This window comes from Lactuca saligna, chromosome 9, assembly GCF_052625555.1.
Source record: "Lactuca saligna cultivar CGN05327 chromosome 9, ASM5262555v1, whole genome shotgun sequence".
Lineage (NCBI taxonomy): Eukaryota > Viridiplantae > Streptophyta > Magnoliopsida > Asterales > Asteraceae > Lactuca > Lactuca saligna.
The window spans coordinates 146841359-146849933 of record NC_136425.1 but is presented as its reverse complement, the minus strand read 5'-3'; the positions used below and the strand labels follow the sequence as shown (position 1 = coordinate 146849933).

General features: G+C 33.4%; 1 long non-coding RNA gene across 1 annotated transcript; it reads left to right on the top strand.

The window, feature by feature from the left end:
• Positions 1-464: 464 nt before the first annotated feature.
• Positions 465-8210, top strand: LOC145017473 (uncharacterized). Its single transcript, XR_013666532.1, has 2 exons — positions 465-925; positions 7603-8210. It is a non-coding gene; the product is annotated as an uncharacterized LOC145017473 (long non-coding RNA).
• Positions 8211-8575: the final 365 nt, after the last annotated feature.

Here is an 8575-nt window from a genome sequence, read left to right as displayed (position 1 = left end):
TAGGAAACTTATACCAGGTATCAATAAATTATAAATGATTAGCGATGAAGAAGCAACCTTTCTCTTTTTATATCTAAAGTTTTCATTTTTACTCTCTCTAATTTATATTTTGAGCCTCTTAATATATACAATTTTGTAATTTCTATTTACAACTTTTATTTTTAAAACTAATACATAAATTTTACAAAGAGTTTTAAAAATAACCCCACCTTTCGGAAAATGTGTGAAAACTTTTCCTCAAAAAAAAAAAAACATTTTGTCGTCACCTCCCATCACACCAAGTGCTCTCATTTATTTAAATTTGTTGTTTTTTTATTTGTTTTTATCTGGGATCAAAGTACAAAAACAACTCACAAATTAATATTATTTTTAAGTGGATATGAGTTCAATTATCCAGTAGGGTCGCCCCTGTCTTGTATCCCTTCTAGATCTTGCTCTTCCCACATACCAAAGAGACAATTCTACTGTGCATGGATTTAAATCCCTCTGCGATATCATTCAATGCTCTAAATACCTACAAAACCCCTGCCATCATTCTCCTTTGGTTTGTTCTAATTTCTAAAAGACTAAAATAATTAATGCAGCCACGTAAACTCATGCACTCCACCCAATGACCCAAACTCAATCGAAATCTCACCCCCTACTTTTTATATGAAGCTTTGAAGCCATCTTTTTTACCTTGCTAACACAGTACTGATGGGTTCGAGTCCTTGTGCAATGGTTGTGGTCGAAGTACAGGCTACTAGAGCCATGCATGCCTTGTGCCGCTTGTTGAGAGGAAAAGGGCAGTGCTGTCGAGGCAAGCTGACTGATGTAACTCAGGCCGATGAAAGACCGATCATGCCAGCTAGAACCTACATTCAACCAAGAAACTCGGAAGATGATGAAGAACTCACGCATCACAATACCAGAACTTGGATCTATGGTAAGCTTATGGTTTCTAGTAATTGTACGTAGTTTATATTGCATATTAATTGATCAGTGAAGTTGCTAAAATCCACAAAAGATACTAAAGCAAGCGATTTTAGACAATTACGGTTTGTGTGTAAAGACACTTGGTTGGAATTGTTTATTACGACACTTAGTTGTTTTTAAGTGTAAAACACACGTGAAAATAACCATGTATGTTGCTTTTAATTATGTGCGTCTATCCCTTTTCTAATGCACTTTATGAAGTATAATGATTAACTTGCAATTAAATCAAAATTATTCAATTACCATGCATGGTTGAAAATGTGTCGACCCTTTCTTTAAATGATGATGGAAGTATGATGCACACCGCATAAACTTATATCTCTAGGAGTAGAGTAGGTGTTGGAGAAAGACTGAAATGAGAATTACAGGAGAACTTTGTTTAGACAAACAACCCTTTATATTAATCACAAGGAAAAATGATTTACGAGCCTAACGAAGTTTTCAAACCGTTCAAAAAACCTCAATCATGTTTTGTCTGTTAAAAAAAACTCAACAAACTTAACATTTTGTCCAAAAAAACTCAATTAAGTTACACTTTCCTGAAAGTCAAATAAGAGAAACAGATGACCTGGCGTATTACCGTATCGGAAAAATGACTTGTTAGACCAACGAAGTTTCCAAAACGTTTAAAAAACTACAATTATGTTTTGACTGTTCAAAAAAAACCTAACAAACTTAAACAAAACAAAATTATGATTTTTTTGAACGGTTTGGAACTTTGTTGGACTTTTTAGACAAAATGTTAAGTTCGTTGGGTTTTTTAAACAAACAAAACATGATTGAGTTTTTTTGAATGGTTTGAAAACTTGGTTGAGCTTTTAAGTCATTTTCCCTAATGACAAACACTACAACATGTTTACAATGCAAATATTTATACACTTGAACCATCACAATGGTTCAACATAACCATCAAAGCCTCTCATATTGCTAGTTATAAGTTTTAAGTAGACTTAACTACCATAACCTAATTACCAAACTAACATTCTTCAAGACTAGATTACATTTCAACCCCCCCCCCCCCCCCTTCTTAATTAGACTTGTACATAGCCTTCAACTTGTTGTTTTTTTCAATCTTCAAAGTAGTTTACTTTTCTGAGTTTTCAATAGACACCATCTATGTACCTCACTGTCCTCACATCAAACAAACAAACAAACAATACCACCAAGATATTTTCACTTAGTCACTAGGATTCTTATCACATCTTCAAACACTCTTTTGTTGGAGTTAATCTCAAACATCACCTTTTATAAGAATATTGTTGCAATAATGAAGATGGTAACAGAGGTTGTTTTCAGTAATTAAGAACTAATATACATTTTATTAACTCCACCAAACATCAATACATTTGAGTAACACCCAAAACTCCCAGACTTATTTTCATCTTTAGACAGTAAACCTTCAAATCTCATCTTGAGGCTTTCATTAATTCTTCATGTCAAGAAAATAATCAAAAAATTCCATGCAAAATCTTCTAATAGAACTACTTTTTTCTTTTTGAAAACTGATGGATAAAATCAATGGAAAATTCATCCTTGAATCTCTTGACATCACCATGCTTCATGCTTTATTGTATATGAAAGCCATATTTCTATATCACATTAATAGGATGCCAATGCAACTTTTGTCTTTGACCATAATACCTTTCTTTTTAAATAAGAAAAAATATGACACCCATGTACTCGTTTTTGTTTTCTTTCAGTGTTTTGTAGACATGTCTCCATCCCGGCTATTGTTCCTTTTCACTGTTTTCTTACAATGAATATACACATCATCCTTGTACTTTTGGTTTGTAAAATGACACCACATGTATGATTTTGTTCGTAGAAAGCAAACATCTTACCTTTTTCTTATCTGACTGCAACAGTATTACGACAACCATATTTCACTGTTGACTTTTGACAGCAACTCTCATACCCACTAATAAAATAACACGACGATTAAACCTTTTCCCATAAACAACAATGGTAAAGAATTGCAAAAGTGGGTTTTTTGGCATTGATGCCGCCTCTCGACCACCATGGATAAAGCACAAGAAACACCATACCAGAAACACAAGAAGCCAACGTCTAATTTTATCTCATTAAAACCATCCCTGAGCTTCAATTTATTTTTTACCAATATACCCAAAGAGTAGGTTGCAATCCTGCAAAATTAACTTGTAATTATTCATCGACACCTTCGACTTTGTCACAAACATTTCTCATCTTAAAACCAACCGTTTTAACCCATAAACCAGGATGATGAGAACTCCACAGAAAGATCATCAAAAAGTTTCGATTTTGAGATCTTCTACATATTTGACATGAACCACGAGGAGGATTTATTCAGTCTGATACTTTCCTCCATGGATTTCTACTCCTACAACCCATGGGGTAGAAGTGTCTCAGGGTTTTCAACTCCACATGATTTTTTTTTTCTTCTCACAATCGGACTCCAGAGTCAGGTTATTCAATCTTCATATCCTTTTCTTGATATATAATCTTTCACCCATCATCTATTTCTTTTCTTTCCTTGCATCAAAGAGGCCGAACTAGTATCTCTTGTTGGGATAATCCAGAAAACTAGGACAATTTTAGTCCCATGGGTATTTTCGGAAACTGCCCTATTTTAGTGTTGGTATATGTTTAGGAATGTGTTTTTGGTAGCCCTATTTTACTAGGTTTCTTTTATATTTACTATAAATAGGTTCCTCTAGTTTGATGTTAATTTATGTTTTAATTCCTCAAGTTTGTATTCCCGGATTAACGTTTAATAACAAAGAAAGTTTAGTCTACAAGTTTTTATCTATTTTGTCCGTATTTGTTTCATCACCTGATCATGTTTCTTTTTGATGTTTGTAAGAACCAAGACTTGCTTGTTCTATGTGTTTTAGTTACACTTGAAAGCCTTGGTGAATAAGTCAATTTTCCAGAAGTTCTTTTGCTACCTGTTCTCCCTTGTTTTTGCTTTGTTGAAGGGCCGGTCCAAACGTATATGGAGCCCGGGGCAAAAAGAAAGAAAATGTCACTCAAAGATAAATATAATAAAGATTAAAAAACTATAATTTATTATTCACTGTAGACATGTTCAACTAACAATAACAATCAAGTCAAATTGTTTATCTTTTGAGCTAATTTGAGTTTGAACCAACTTTAGGGCTTAAAAATCAACTAGGTAATATTTTTTTATATACATAAACTACATAGCCCAGAAATTTTGCGCCCTCTGGAGACGTGGGCCCTGGGCGATCGCCCGTGTTGCCCACCGTCTGGATCGGCCCTGCCCCGTTGCTTTGTTGCTGTCATAAAGTCTAAACCTTGTTGATCAAGGTTATTCACCATGTTTAGAATTTACCATTGATATTAGAGCTAAGGAAAGTTGATTGATCATATCTAACACCATGAAAGGATCAAAGATGTATTATCACTTCTTGACTAGAACCAACTACGCTGTGTGGATGATTAAGATGAAGGTGTTCATGCATAGGGGGTTTGGGATGCGATTGAACCTAAGAATCCCCATAACCGGTTGGAGTTAAGAAGGATAAGATAACTATGGAAGTCGTTTAAAAAGTCATCCCGAAAGAGATCTTGTTGTCGATAGTGGAGAAGAAAACGACAATGTAGTGTGGGAAACACTTAAGATCATGTACATGGGTGCAGAAAGGGTAAGGTCTGTGAAGGCCCAAACCTTAAAGTCCCAGTTTGAAATTCTAAACTTCAAGGAAGCCAAGACAATTGATGATTTTTTCGGAAAAATTGGAAACATGGTGAGCGACATCCGAGCCTTGGGAGATACCATGGATGAAGCATATGTTGTGAAAAAGTTGCTTTGTGTTGTAGTAGGTAAGTTCATGCATATTGCTTCAACAATCGATCAATTCGTGGACCTTAAAATGATGACTACCGAGGAGATTATCGAGAGACTCAAAGATCTTGAGGAGAGAATTTGTGGGTATATTGAACACGAAGAACAAGGTAAAAAGAAATTGTTAATCACTTACCATGAATGGACAGGAAGTTAGGAAAAATAAAAAGAATACCATGTTTGTTCTCCGGGGGAAAACAATACAAGCAACACACAAACCCATGGTGGTTGGGGAAGAAGTCGTGGTGGCAATTACGTAAACCGTGGAGTTCGTAGAAGAAGAAACAACCATCAGTCCTTTGAAGGAACGCGTGGTACGAATGATAATCGAGACAAGAGTCGCATCCAATGTTACAATTGCCAACAATATGGACATTATGTTGCTGAATGCAAAACCCCAAGATGAGAGAGACAATACGAAGCAAACATGGCCTATGGTCATGTACATAATGAACAAACTTTACTAATAGCAGTAGTCCATAACAAATAGCCCGAAGATGAAGTGTTATTGAATGAAACAAAGGTTAACCCAATATTAATAATGGAAGGTGAAAAAAAAAGAAACATCAATCCAAGATGTGGTACCTTGATAATGGCACGAGTAATCACATGACTGATGATAAGACTAAGTTTGGAAATCTTAATAAAAAAACCAAGGTTATGTGAAGTGTGGAGATGGTTTGAAGGTCAGAATTGAAGGTAAATGATCAATCTAGTTCCTATGCAAGAATAGTGAAAATCGACTACTTTTGAACGTATACTACATACCAAGTTTATGTAGTAACATAATAAGCCTAGGTCAATTAGCACATAATGGTAACCAAATCATGATGCATGGAGCATTTTTGTGGATTCAGGACAAATAGGGAAGATTACCAATGAAGGTAAAAAAAATCTCAAAATTGTTTATACAAAATCTTGCTAAGTGATATAGATCCTAAATGCCAAATTGATGAAGAAGGTAAATTTGAGCGTAAGGTTGTTACTAGTAACACCCATCTTGATTTCGAGAGGAAATATAAGATGGATCTACATGAAGGGATATTTTTTGGGAAAATTAATTGAATATGAGAAATTAAAGAAGGGTTTATCATATGTTAGTGATCAAGCTACAGCCAAAAAAGAAATATTACATAAGGAGAGCATTAAGAAACTCAAGTTCTTTGATAGGAAGGATTTATTCAAGAAAATCAATCCAAACAAAGTTGTGGATTATAAAGCAGCAACTGTGGATTCAGATTTATGTGAAGATGGTAAAGGAGGTGATGGTATTGGATGTTACTCCCTTTTCACTTGGAATTAAGAATGGGTTGAAGCTGTACAAGTTACCTGATTCAGATATAGGTGTAATTCATGTGACAAATCATGTAGATAAATATTACAATTCAAATAAGTTCACTTCACCTGGTACTCTACAAACCTTTGAACCCAAAACATACTCCATGGCTGGTATGAAAGGAGAATCCATCCATGCAATGAAGGATGGACCAAAATCAATGACAAAAAATGTATGTGGCAAGTCTATTGGTAATGATGTATCGAATCTTGTATTAGATATTTGTGAAGAAAAGGAATTTTAAGGAAAAGATATTAGTTTAAATGCTATTCGTAAAGTTTTTACTGATAGATTCTTGGAAACTCAAAAGAGAAAAGAACAATTAAATGAGAATAGTCAAAATCAGCTTTATGTGAAGGTTCTAGTGAAGTCTAGGAAGAGAAAACAAAGATTAAAGAAAGATGATATTGTTTGGGAAGTTTTTAAATGCAAGAAAAAATTTAAAGACGAGAGAAAGAGGATGCTATGAGTGAATGTGGTGTTAGTTTCTGGATTAAGGGGGAAAATGTTGGGATAATCCAAAAAATCGGGACACTTCTAGTCCTAGGGGTATTTTTGGAAAACTGCCATATTCTAGTTTTGGTATATGTTTAGGAATCTGTTTTCCGTGGCCATATTCTGTGGCCATATTTTACTAGGTTTCCTTAATATTTAGTATAAATAAGTTCCCCTAGTTTGATGCTAATTTTAGTTTTAAGCCCTCAAGTTTATATTCCTGTTTCATGTTTAATATGAAAGAAAGCTTAGCCAACAAGTTTTTATCTCTTTTGTCCCTGTTTGTTTCATCACCTAATCACTTTTCTCTTTGAAGTGTTGAAGAACAAACAAATGCACTTGTTTTATTATTGTATCTATTTTAGTTACACTTGAAATACTTGGTGAACAAGTTAATTTTCCAAAAGTTCTTTGCTACATGTTCTTCCATTCTTCTCCCATGTTTTCTACCATGTTACTTTTTTATTGTCATAAAGTATAAATCTTGTTGATCAAGGTTAATCACCATGTTTAGAAATTACATATATTTCTTTCTTCTTTTCTCCCTTGTAATATATTTTCTTTCCTTAATGTTTTCTCACTGTGTTAGAGAAAGACTGATGAAAAAAAAAAAAAGAATTACAGGGGAACTTTGTATAGAAAAACAAACCCTTTATTAATCACAATCACTACAACATGTTTAGAATTTATAGACATATATTAATAAATGATAACCATCACAATGCTTCAACATAACCTTCACAACCTCTCATATTGGTGATGATAACTAGAATTAACTACCATAACCTATCTATCAAATTAACCTTTTTCAAGTCTAGATTACATTTTAACATAAAGCATGTCATAATGTGTAATTCTAACCAAGTTCATTTTATTGCATTTATGAAATAATGATTAAAGTATCATGAAAATATTTGCTTATGCTTAATTTTATGACCTAAATTATCAGGCAAAACAATACTAGAGACAGGGGACTCATCAAGAAATGTTATCGAATTGATCTTCAGAGCAACAACAACAGACATCACAAGGTGTTCAGTAAACATAAAACATATCCTTAAGTTGAATCATTTGAGGGAAACTCTAGAGAGTTTTGAAAGTTTCAGAGAGGATGTAAAGAATAGGTCTTATGTAGATTATAATAAACATCCTAGAAATATGGTAGATGGTAACGAGAAATTATTGTTCTGTGGCACAAAAACCACCCGTTGCAAGTTAATGGGAATATCTGATCTCTGTAGAGACTCCAATTGCAGCATCTGCAATATATTTAAATCAGGTTTTTACACTACAAAGAAGAAAAATGGAATATGGTTCAGCACAAGTTGCGAAGATCTAATTAAAGCTAATATGAATGCAAATATGATGAATGTGAAGATGGCTATCGTAGTTTGTAGAGTAATTACAGGAAGAGTTATTGATATGCTCGATAAGGACTTCGAAGGTGACTATGATTCTGTTGGAGGAGTAAAATCAAACTACTTGTTTGTAAGAAACCCAAGTGCTGTACTACCTTGCTTTGTTATAATTTTGAATTGCAAGTAATTTTAGTGGAAAGTTTTGTCTATCCCATATTGACTGCGATTATGTATTTTATTATATTTTGTAGATAAATTTCTAGATAAGTTTTTATGTTTCACTTACTTATTGGAACACTAAATAACCATATATTTTACAACATTTTGTCAAATACTTCTATATCATATCATGTTTTTTGTGAGAAGTCCCTCTAAAATATTTCAACCACTAGTTGTCAATAAATGTTTTGAGAAAATAACCAGTTTTAAAGTCTTCAAATAAACTAAGTGACGTAGAAATGAAATATAGTTTAAATACTTACACTTTATTTGCAAGACTATATATATATATATATATATATATAAGGTAGTATGTATATATAAAAGGTAGTATATATGTAACAT